This window comes from Oncorhynchus gorbuscha, linkage group LG16, assembly GCF_021184085.1.
Source record: "Oncorhynchus gorbuscha isolate QuinsamMale2020 ecotype Even-year linkage group LG16, OgorEven_v1.0, whole genome shotgun sequence".
NCBI lineage: Eukaryota > Metazoa > Chordata > Actinopteri > Salmoniformes > Salmonidae > Oncorhynchus > Oncorhynchus gorbuscha.
The window spans coordinates 19,801,361-19,813,854 of NC_060188.1; the positions used below are offsets into that span (position 1 = coordinate 19,801,361).

At 42.9% G+C, this 12,494-nt stretch overlaps 1 non-coding gene and 1 pseudogene across 1 annotated transcript; both read left to right on the plus strand.

Moving 5' to 3' along the window:
* Window positions 1-3,042: 3,042 nt before the first annotated feature.
* trnar-ccu lies at window positions 3,043-3,115 on the plus strand. The gene has a single exon. It is a non-coding gene; the product is annotated as a tRNA-Arg (tRNA).
* Window positions 3,116-3,327: 212 nt separating this feature from the next.
* LOC123999055 lies at window positions 3,328-9,718 on the plus strand (annotated as a pseudogene).
* The last annotated feature ends 2,776 nt before the right edge of the window (window positions 9,719-12,494 follow it).

Genomic DNA, 12,494 nt, shown 5'->3' on the forward strand with positions numbered 1-12,494 from the left:
CGACGCAGCCCGCTACCAAGGACTGTGTGCTCTCCTTCTCCGTGGCCGACGTGAGTAAAACATTTACAGTGGCTTGCGAAAGTATTCACCCCCTTGGCATTTATCCTATTTTGTTGCCTTACAACCTGGAATTAAAATAGATTTTTTGGGAGTTTATCATTTGATTTACACAACATGCCTACCACTTTGAAGACTTTTAAACGGAAAACTTTTCACCCTCCCCAAAGTCAGTACTTTGTAGAGCCACCTTTTGCAGCAATTACAGCTGTAAGTCTCTTGAGGTATGTCTCTATAAGCTTGGCACATCTAGCCACTAGGACTTTTGCCCATTCTTCAAGGCAAAACTGTTCCAGTTCCTTCATGGTGGATGGGTTCCGCTCAATTGGATTGAGGTCTGGGCTTTGACTAGGCCATTCCAAGACATTTAAATGTTTCCCCTTAAACCACTCGAGTGTTGCTTTAACAGTATGCTTGGGGTCATTGTCCTGCTGGAAGGTGAACCTCTGTCCCAGTCTCAAATCTCTGAAAGACTGAAACATGTTTCCCTCAAGAATTTCCCTGTATTTAGCACCATCCATTATTCTTTCAATTCTGACCAGTTTGCCAGTCCCTGCTGATGAAAAACATCCCCACAGCATGATGCTGCCACCACCATGCTTCACTGTGGGGATGGTATTCTCAGGGTGATGCGAGGTGTTTGGGTTTGCGTCTGACATAGCGTTTTGCTTGATGGCCAAAAAACTCAATTTTAGTCTCATCTAACCAGAGTACCTTCTTCCATATGTTTGAGATCATGTGACAGATCATGTGACACTTAGATTGCAAACAGGTGGACTTTATTTAACTAATTATGTAACTTCTGAAGATAATTGGTTGCACCAGATCTTATTTAGGGGCTTCATAGCAAAGGGGGTGAAAACACCTGCACGCACCACTTTTCTGTTTTTTATTTTTAAAACAAGTTATTTTTTAAATTTCACTTCACCAATTTGGACTGTTTTGACCATTACATGAAATCCAAATAAAAATCTATTTAAATTACAGATTGTAATGCAACAAAATAGGGAAAATGCCAAGGGGGATGAATACTTTTACAAGGCACTGTAAAAGTGTTAAACCTCGCAAGGCTGCTGGCTCAGACGTCATCCCTAACCGTGCCCTCAGAGCATGCGCAGACCAGCTGGCTGGTGTGCTCACGGGCATATTCAATCTTCCTATCCCAGTCTGCTGTCCCCACAGGCTTCAAGATGGCCACCATTGTTCCTGTACCCAAGAAAGCAAAGGTAACTGAACTTAATGACTATCACCCCGTAGCACTCAACTCTGTCATCATGATTTGATTTGAAAGATTAGTCATAGTCACTAGCCATATATCACCTCTACCTTACCTGCCACCATAGACCCACTTCAATTTGCGTACCGCCCCAATAGATCCACAGTCGATGCAATTGCCATCACTGCACACTGCCCTATCCCATCTGGACAAGAGGAATACGTATGTTAGAATGTTGTTTATTGATTATAGCTCAACATTCAACACCATAGTACCCTCCAAGCTCATCATTAAGCTCGAGGCCCTGGGTCTGGACTTCCTGAGGGGCCGCCCCAGGTGGTGAAGGTAGGAAACATCACCTCCACTCTGCTGATACTCAACACAGGGGCCCAACAATGGTGCGTGCTCAGCCCCCTCCTGTACTCCCTGTTCACCCATGACTGTGTTGCCAAGCACCCCTCGAACTCAATCATCAAGTCTGCAGACGACACAACATTAGTAGGCTTTGTTACCAATGATGACGAGACAGCCTACTCTGGGAGTGTGATGCCTGGAAAACAACCTCTCACTCAATGTCAACAAAACAAAGGAGATGATCGTGGGCTTCAGGAAACAGCAGAGGGTGCACCCCCTATCTACATCAACGGGACCGCAGTGGTGAAGGCGACACAACGGAGCCTCTTCAACCTCAGGAGGCTAAAGAAATTTGGCTTGTCACCTAAAACCCTCACAAACGTTTACAGATGCACAATTGAAAGCATCCTGTCAGGCTGTATCACCGCCTGGTATGGAAACTGCACCGCCTGCAACTGCAAGGCTCTCCAGAGGGTGGGGCTGTGCTTTGGCAAAGTGGGTGGGGTTATATCCCGCCTGTTTGGCCCTGACCCCAGACCCCTCCTGTCTCAGCCTCCAGTATTTATGCTGCAGTAGTTTGTGTCGGGGGGCTAGGGTCAGTCTGTTATATCTGGAGTACTTCTCCTGTCTTATCCGGTGTCCTGTGTGAATTTAAGTATGCGCTCTCTAATTCTCTCTTTCTTTCTCTCTGAGGACCTGAGCCCTAGGACCATGCCTCAGGACTACATGGCCTGATGGCTCCTTGCTGTCCCCAGTCCCCAACAGCTCCTTTCTCAAGGCCATCAGACTGTTAAACAGCCATCACTAGCACATTAGATGCTGCTGCCTATAGGCATAGACTGGAAAACACTGGCTACTTTAAGGAATGGAACACTAGTCACTTTAATAATTTACATTTTACATTTAAGTCATTTAGCAGACGCTCTTATCCAGAGCGACTTACAAATTGGTGCATTCACCTTATGACATCCAGTGGAATAATGTTTACATGTCTTGCATTACTTATCTCATATGTACTGTTTTCTATCTTTCTACGGTATCTTAGTCACTTAATAATGTTTACATATCTTGCATTACTCATCTGATATGTATATACTGTGTTCTATACTATTCTAATGTATTTTGGTCCATTCTGCACTGACATTGCTCGACCATATATGTATATAGTCTTAATTAATTCCTACTTAGATTTGTGTGTATTGGGTATATGTTGGGTAACTTATTAGATATTACTGCACTGTTGGAGCTAGAAGCGCAAGCACTTCGCTACACCCGCAATAAAATCTGCTAAACACGTGTATGTGACCAATACATTTTGATTTGATATGATGCTATGCGGTGCGTGTTAGGAAAATGAACGTTAACGAATTACTCTAAATTTAAAATGACACGCCCCCGTGTGTTTGCTCGCACTCGCCCCAGTGGCCTAATGGATAAGGCACTGGCCTCCTAAGCCAGGGATTGTGGGTTCGAGTCCCATCTGGGGTGGACTATTCTTTTGCGTCAAATTTCATTTTCCTTCATTGGAATTAATGGTTCGATCATTAATCGTATTCTGGATGATGTATTTGGTACCGTATGTTATATAATTAATGACTTTAGTGGAGTATACTTGTTTCACTTTGTAGGCTGATACAATGGGATCTTGCTTCTGTTGAGAAATCCAAGATGGAGGGTAACCAATCGAGATAAATTGTGTCATGAACAACATTCCCGAGAGCAACAATAGCGGAATCGGCAGGTTCGTTTTTGAAATAAAAATCCGTCATTGTAACGGATGTAAACTGATAAAATTGTGAAAATATGCCATAATTGGACTATATAATGCTACACAAGGTTAGAATGTTGTTATATAAATTCAACAAAAAAATGATTTGTTCATTTGAAGAATATATATATTTTTAATGTGGATATATTTGAATTTAGAATTGCATTGGGCGCATAATTACAGTTTATGCACTGTACAGCCTAACCTATGGATTGTGCACCCAGCCATGGGGTATCAGCCTACTCAGTGACACTCACAGAACACAACTGTGAAGAGTTTACACACCAAAAATATACACAGTAGGATGAATAGCGTGGTGAATTCCCACAGTCAAAGTCCTGCAATAAGAGTTAAGATGCTAATATTTGTGTAAACTAATTTGAATTTTTTTAATTTGTTGTTTTTATTGAACCTTTATTTAACTATAGTTGTGTTCTGTGCGTGACACTGAGTAGGCTGATACCCCATTTCATGGGTGCACAATCCATAGATTAGGCTGTACAGCAGTGGTGGAAAAGTACCCAATTGTCGTACTTGAGTAAAAGTATAGATACCTTAATAGAAAGTTACTCAAGTAAAAGTGAAAGTCACTCAGTAAAATACTACTTGAGTAAAAGTCTAAAAGTATTTGATTCTAAATATACTTAAGTATCAAAAGTAGATGTAATTGCTAAAATATACTTAAGTATCAAAAGTAAAAGTAGAAATAATGAGAAATTCTTTATATTAAGCAAAGCAGACAGCACCATTTTCTTGTTTAAAAAATGTACGGATAGCCAGGGGCACACTCAACACTCAGACATAATTTATAAATTATGCATTTGTGTTTAGTGAGTCTGCCAAAACAGAGAAAGTAGAGATGACCATGTGTTGTCTTGATAAGTGTGTGAATTGGACTATTTCCTGTCCTGCTAAGCATTCAAAATGTAACTAGTACTTTTGGGTGTCAAGAAAAATGTATGGAGTAAAAAGTACATTATTTTCTTTAGGAATGTAGTGAAGTAAAAGTAAACGTAAACTAAATATTAATAGTGAAGTAAAGTACAGATACCCACAAAACGATTTAAGACTACTTAAGTACTTTACACCACTGCTGTACAGTGCATATAAGTATGCCCCCATTGCAATTCTGAATTGAAAGACATCTGCAGTGCAATTTCAACTAACTTTTTAGTCAAATTAACGAATAATTGTTTTTTGTTGAATTTATATCACAACATTCCAAACTTGTTTAGCACTATCTAATCCAATTGTGGTATAATTCCACTATTTTTATCAGTTTGCGTCAGTTTCAATGAGGAACTTTTATTTTGAAGGCAAATAACTATCGTTGCTTATGCTAATATTGTTCAAAACACGTTTGTGATAAATTCCCCACCGGCTCCAACAATAAGGAAACTATAAACTAGAACCAGACTTTCAGTTCCCCACTGTTTTTATTTTGTGAATATTGTGATTTATTCAGGTAACATTCACCTGTAAATCACGCATTTAAAATCTGTATTTTCTTCGAACAGAAATGAAGAGGCGGTGTCTTTTGTTTTCTTTCTATGTTGCTGCGACTTTCGCCAGTGCTGACAGTAAAGTGAAACATTGTAGCCGAAGTTATTTTGTGAGCTGTATTTGATTACACACAGCGAAAACGTGTATACGTGTAGGCTAGACGAAATAGGCTGACATCTCACATAGTGAAACTTACAGTGAAACGTAAAGGGTTGTACTGTGGTCGAGACAATTTGCTCCATTAAGTGCAGAAATGAATACATTTAAATCAATGATAAACCCAGGAATTTCCAAAGCTCGTGTTTCTGTAATGATTCATTTAATTTTTTTTCATTAAAAAAACTAACTTTTTGTCTATCCTGCACAAATGGAGCTAGAAACATAAGCATTTCGCTGCACCTGCGATAACATCTGTAAATCTGTGTACACAAGCGATACATTTTTACTTGATCGTGTCAATAGAAATAAATACTCTAATGTTTCTGTTGAAAGTTGACATGTGTATATTGCCTGCTTTACAGAGTTGAAAGCAGCCACAGTGTACTGGGATGCTACACATAAGACTGTCCAACTGAAAGAAGGAGTGATAGAAAAAGAGGGGGATGCATATGGATACCTCAATGACAGCCTCAGCCTCTGTTAACATGCTTCAGAATTCATCAGTACAGAAACAGATACTGTGAGAACACCCTCTACACAGGCTTCCTGGTGTCTCTGGATGACTTCTACCTCCTGGGCAGTGGCCTGATGATGACCCAGACCACCAACAACGTCTTCAACATGTCCCTCTTCTCCCAGGTCCCGCCCCACAGCCTGCTGGCCTGGCAGAGGGTGCGTCTGGCCCACTCCCTGTCACACACTGGGGAGCAGTGGGCCAATACCTTCTCCAGATACAACTCTGGTGAGGGAGGTGGATGACACAATGCGTCCAACAACAACATTGACGAATACGCTGATTCGGTGAGCGAGTTCATTAGGAAGTGCATTGAAGATGTCGTTCCCATAGCAACGATTAAAACATTCCCAAACCAGAAAACGTGGATTGATGGCAGGAACGAACCACTGCTTTTAACCAGGGCAAGGTGACCGGAAACATGACCGAATACAAACAGTGGAGCTATTCCCTCCACAAGGCAATCAAACAAGCTAAGCGTCAGTATAGAGACAAAGTAGAGTCGTAATTCAACGGCTCAGACACAAGAGGTATGTGGCAGGGTCTACAGTCAATCACGGATTACAAAAAGAGAACCAGCCCAGTCACGGATCAGAATGTCTTGCTCCCAGGAAGACTAAATAACTTTTTTGCCCGCTTTGAGGACAATACAGTGCCACTGACACTGCCCGCAACCAAAACATTCGGACTCTCCTTCACTGCAGCCGAAGTGAGTAAAACATTTAAATGTGTTAACCCTCGCAAGGCTGCAGGCCCAGATGGCATCCCCAGCCGCGTCCTCAGAGCATGCGCAGACCAGCTGGCTGGTGTGTTTACGGACATATTCAATCAATCCTTATCCCAGCCTGCTGTTCCCACATGCTTCAAGAGGGCCGCCATTGTTCCTGTTCCCGTAGCACTCACTTCCGTCATCATGAAGTGCTTTGAGAGACTAGTCAAGGACCATATCACCTCCACCCTACCTGACACCCTAGACCCACTCCAATTTGCTTACTGCCCAAATAGGTCCACAGACGATGCAATCTAAACCACACTGCACACTGCACTAACCCATCTGGACAAGAGGAATACCTATGTGAGAATGCTGTTCATCGACTACAGCTCGGCATTCAACACCATAGTACCCTCCAAGCTCGTCATCAAGCTCGAGACCTTGGGTCTCGACCCCGCCCTGTGCAACTGGGTACTGGACTTGCATTACATTTACATTTAAGTCATTTAGCAGACGCTCTTATCCAGAGACTTCCTGACGGGCCGCCCCCAGGTGGTGAGGGTAGGTAACAATATCTCCACCCCGCTGATCCTCAACACTGGGGCCCCACAAGGGTGCGTTCTGAGCCCTCTCCTGTACTCCCTGTTCACCCACGACTGCGTGGCCATGCACGCCTCCAACTCAGTCATCAAGTTTGCGGACGACACTACAGTGGTAGGCTTGATTACCAACAACGACGAGACGGCCTACAGGGAGGAGGTGAGGGCCCTTGGAGTGTGGTGTCAGGAAAATAACCTCACACTCAACATCAACAAAACTAAGGAGATGATTGTGGACTTCAGGAAACAGCAGAGGGAGCACCCCCCTATCCACATCGATGGGACAGTAGTGGAGAGGGTAGCAAGTTTTAAGTTCCTCGGCGTACATATCACAGACAAACTGAATTGGTCCAACCACACAGACAGCATCGTGAAGAAGGCGCAGCAGTGCCTCTTCAACCTCAGGAGGCTGAAGAAATTTGGCTTGTCACCAAAAGCACTCACAAACTTCTACAGATGCACAATCAAGAGCATCCTGTCGGGCTGTATCACCGCCTGGTACAGCAACTGCTCCGCCCACAACCGTAAGGCTCTCCAGAGGGTAGTGAGGTCTGCACAACGCATCACCGGGGGCAAACTACCTGCCCTCCAGGACACCTACACTACCCAATATCACAGGAAGGCCATAAAGATCAAGGACAACAAACACCCGAGCCACTGCCTGTTCACTCCGCTACCATCCAGAAGGCGAGGTCAGTACAGGTGCAACAAAGCAGGGACCGAGAGACTGAAAACCAGCTTCTATCTCAAGGCCATCAGACTGTTAAACAGCCACCACTAATATTGAGTGGCTGCTGCCAACACGCTGACTCAACTCCAGCACTTTAATAATGGGAATTGATGGGAAATGTAAAATATATCACTAGCCACTTTAAACAATGCTACTTAATATAATATTTACATACCCTACATTATTAATCTCATATGTATATACTGTATTCTATATCATATACTGCATCTTTATGTAATACATGTATCACTAGCCACTTTAAACTATGCCACTTTGTTTACATACCCATCTCATATGTATATACTGTACTCGATACCATCTACTGCATCTTGCCTATGCCGTTCTGTACCATCACTCATTCATATCTTTATGTACATATTCTTTATCCCTTTACACTTGTGTGTATAAGGTAGTAGTTTTGGAATTGTTAGGTTAGATTACTCGTTGGCTATTACTGCATTGTCGGAACTAGAAGTGTCAGGACCTGGTTACGAACCCGGGTCTCCAGAGTGAGAAACAGTCACTTAACCAACTGAGCCACGAATAGTCGGCAGAACCGAGAAGATGAGGCAGACACAGCAGTACTTGAGACGGTGTATTTACTGAAGTAAAAAGTGAAGTCCTTCAGGAAAACATGTAACTCCACAACCTCAAAAGGAATTCCACAAGAACAAAGGTAATCCTCCAAGACAAAAAAAGGTAAATCCACAAGGTGGTACGTATAGCATAAAAAGCCTCAAAAGATACTCAAAAATAAATAAACAAGAACAAAAAACAGAATTCCACAAGAGAGTCCACCGGGATCAACAATAGTTCACAGAATACTAGGGCTGGGTGCTAACATACAAACACAGAGCAAATAACTGAGGAAAACTAAGGGTTTAAATACAATCAGGGGAAACAAGGCACAGGTGCAAATAATAATGGGGATCAAGGGAAAACAAAAGGTCAAAAAGCACAATGGGGGCATCTAGTGACCAAAAACCGGAACAACCCTGGCCAAATCCTGACAAGAAGCACAAGCATTTCGCTACACTTGCATTAACATCTGCTAACCATGTGTATGTGACAAATACATTTGATTTGAAATCTTGTCCTGGTTTATCCCTCTGATAATGGTCTACAGTACAGTAGTTTCCAATGCATTTTTTCACACATTTCTTCACTCTCCCTCTCTCTCTATGCACCTATAACAACCAGCACATGATAGTGGACATGAGAAAAGTGACCCTGGGCCACAGTATAGAGGATGGGGCTCTGACAGTGGTGGAGCAGATTCCTGGCCTTGTGGAGTTCTCTGACCAAACTCAGGCCCTGGCCAGGGGTGAGGAACACGGATATGGATATAGTACTGCCAATAGATGTACATCTTAAGCATAAACTTAGCAGGGATAAAATCCATGGGGGAGATGGTAATTGAGCAAGATCTTCCTCTCCCAGGTTACTGGTCCTCCTATATCGTGCCTTTCCACCCAAAGATCTACACCCTGAGTGGCTATGGGAAGATGTGTGAGGAGTACGGGGAGGACTTCCCCTATGACCTCTGCCCCCGGGCCAAGATATTTCCTCAAACACATCATGAGATACAACGGTGTGCCTACGTTCCTTGCCTTTACCTGTGGCCATTTCTTATTACTCTGGTTAGCTTTTAGTTATTTCCTTTAGTTAATTTCTTCCCGACATTCTCTCAGCTCTCACTTTGAGTAGCTGTTAACCGTGTTCCTTTCTCTTTCAGACTACAAAAATGACCCCTACTCCAAGGGTGACCCATGCAAGTCCATCTGTTGCTGTAATGACCTGAGGGAGAAAGACCCCAGCCCAGGAGGATGCTATGACACCAAGGAAGAACTTTAACTAGCGTTCATTCAGTTCGATCTCTACATATTTTACGATAATGTAATAAACATCTGTCTCTGTCTCTCTCTGTAGGTGACTGACTTCCACATGACGCAGGAGTTCAGAGCGGAGGCGGTGAATGGTCCCACGACGCAGTGCGACCTCCCTCCCTTCTCCTGGGAGGACTTCAATAGCACGGCTCACCAGGGCCTGCCAGACCACTACGACTTCCCCTTCATCAGCATGCAGCCTGCACTCTTCATGCCCTGAGAGAGGTGCCATAGAGGAGGGGGGGGGGGGTTGAAGAGTTGCCTATGGGGTTAGGGTAATGGAGGGGGGGGTTAATGCAGATAGATTTGAATACTTTCATCTTTATTTACAGTCCAACATAGTAAATCAGCCTCAGGGGGGAAAATGCTGCAATAATGATCAAGCTTCAAGGAATTCTTATTTTACGTGTGTTTTGTCAATAGCCTACCTACTTTTGTCTTCATGCACTCAGTTGACCTATGTCTTGGACATTGACTAAGAGTTGCTGCTGTACTGCCGTCATTTAGACATATTTTGAAACACGATGAATCAATGTAGAAAATGATTGAAGCCTGGTTTGTTCGGTGCCAAATACTATCTTTTTAAATTCAGGTCAATGGCCTAAACCTAGATTGAAATCAGTACCCTTTGTATTATAATCAAATCCTGACCTTAAAACTAATTACAGTTCATGTTGTCATATGTTGAATTCACTATATGATAATATCAATGCTATTCTCAGGGCTCTTGATCTCATGTTTGTTGCATGGCCTGCTGCTACGGTGGGGTTTCTGTTTTTATACATGGAAGAATATCTTTCAACTTTGTACTTGTTTGATATCTTGGAAAGCTGCTCTTCAGAAATGTATTTTCTATGATCGTTGTTAATAGATTTGAACAGTGTCCATAACTTTCATATCTTTATTCACTTTTATGTGCACCCTCAGCTGAACACATCTTATCCGGTCAAAAATGACTTTTTCTGGTTTAAGTTTGATCTCTCTCTCTCTCTCTCTCTCTCTCTCTGGACACATTGGTGATTCATCCTTTCCTACAAAAGGAAGAACTGAAACGTCTGTTGAGTGACTCCTCCCCCCGTTGCCCTTTCTTTCCCCTCAAATCTTTCTCTCTGTCTGGTCCAAATGGTTCCACTGTATGTTATTATCTGGCTCGCTCTTACTCACGCACGCACAGGCACACGCACGCACGCACGCACGCACGCACGCACGCACGCACGCACGCACGCACGCACGCACGCACACACACACACACACACACACACACACACACACACACACACACACACACACACACACACACACACACACACACACACACACACACACAAGGACAGAGTGAGGCAGCAGGTTTCTCTAGTGTGGGCCTTAATTACATGACCAGGCATCAACATGGCAAAGAAGACTTGTAATCAGGGCACAACCTGCTAGTTAGCTGGACAAGTCCTCAGCCAAAGCCAGACACAGGTGAGTTTCACTGCTCTGGTTTGTCTACGGGCTCTATTCAATCAGTATCGCAGAAATTCAACATTACAGCATGGAATTTAAAGACAATGTACCCACTTTAGCAGAGGCTGCATTCAAGGTAAATGCTGCAGATGTCGGCACAATAGGAAATTACCTTTACATTTCTACAGCGATACAGATTGAATAGAGCCCTGATTGTGGTTGTCCTCACTTATTGTCTGCAAGTGCTTCTTTTAGGAAAAATATGTATTCCACTGGCTTCTCTATAGAATGGCATTGATATGGCACTATATATCCTCTCCATTGTCTTAGCGATGGGGAGGATATAGCAGCATAGTCACTGATAATCAGCATTGATACAGTATTATGGGGACTTTGTCATCCTTTTCCACCAGAATCCCCACCTGTAAAATGGAGTAGCGATGTTCCTCCCCAGTACGACCCGGCAGTGAGTCCAGCTGTCTGGATATCAGTGGTAGTCGTAGTGAACGGCTCCATCCTGGCAATGTTTCTAAGGTTCATCATATACAAACTGCAGGCAAGGCACAATCACACTGCAGGTAAGGAATGCCATTTGGGCTAATGGAGAATATGTGTATTTTTATGTGTGTTTCACAGCAAGTGTTTTGTTCAGTGCTTTCATTTGAGTGAAGTGGGGTTGAAGACAGATTAAGCATGAAGCTCCTCTAGTTTCTGTTCCCCTCTGATAGGCTCTCTGGGGACTGCCCTACTGTCTATTTAACTGTTAACACGCATCCGTTGGTTTTTGAGGACCAAAAAAGTATTCTTCTCACACACACACACACACACACACACACACACACACACACACACACACACGGCAGCAGTTTCAACTACATGCGAGTACACCACTGAATGGTAATGAGATTACTCGGTTAGCTCCATTACATTCAGGGATACATGCCCTGAATACCAACCCATTTACATCTCTCCTGCTCACAGTTCACTCTGTGTTGAGCTGGATAGAAGACACAGAACAACCATTTAACTTAGCAATGTTTGGAATTGGGTGTCAGGTAGAGGGCCGGCATTTAATTTTTTTTTTTTTTTTAACTTTTTATTTAACTAGGCAAGTCAGTTAAGAACACTTTTTTATTTAAAATTACGCCCTAGGAACAGTGGGTTTACTGCCTTGTTCATGGGCAGAATGACATATTTTTACATTGTCAGCTCGGCGATTTGATTTTGCAACCTTTCGGTTACTAGTCCAACGCTCTAACCACTAGGCTACCTGCTGCCCTATTGTTTGGGGCCACTTAGAAATGTCCTTGTTTTTGAAAGAAAAACACTTTTTTGTCCATTTTTAAAATAACATCAAATTGATCAGAAATATAGTGTAGAAATTGTTAATTTTATAAATTACTATTGTAGGTGGAAACGGCAGATTTTTATTTTAATGGAATATCTACATAGGCGTACAGCAGGGCATTATCAGCAACCATCACTCCTGTGTTCAAATGGCACGTTGTGTTAGCTAATCCAAGTTTATCATTTTAAAAGGCTAACTGATC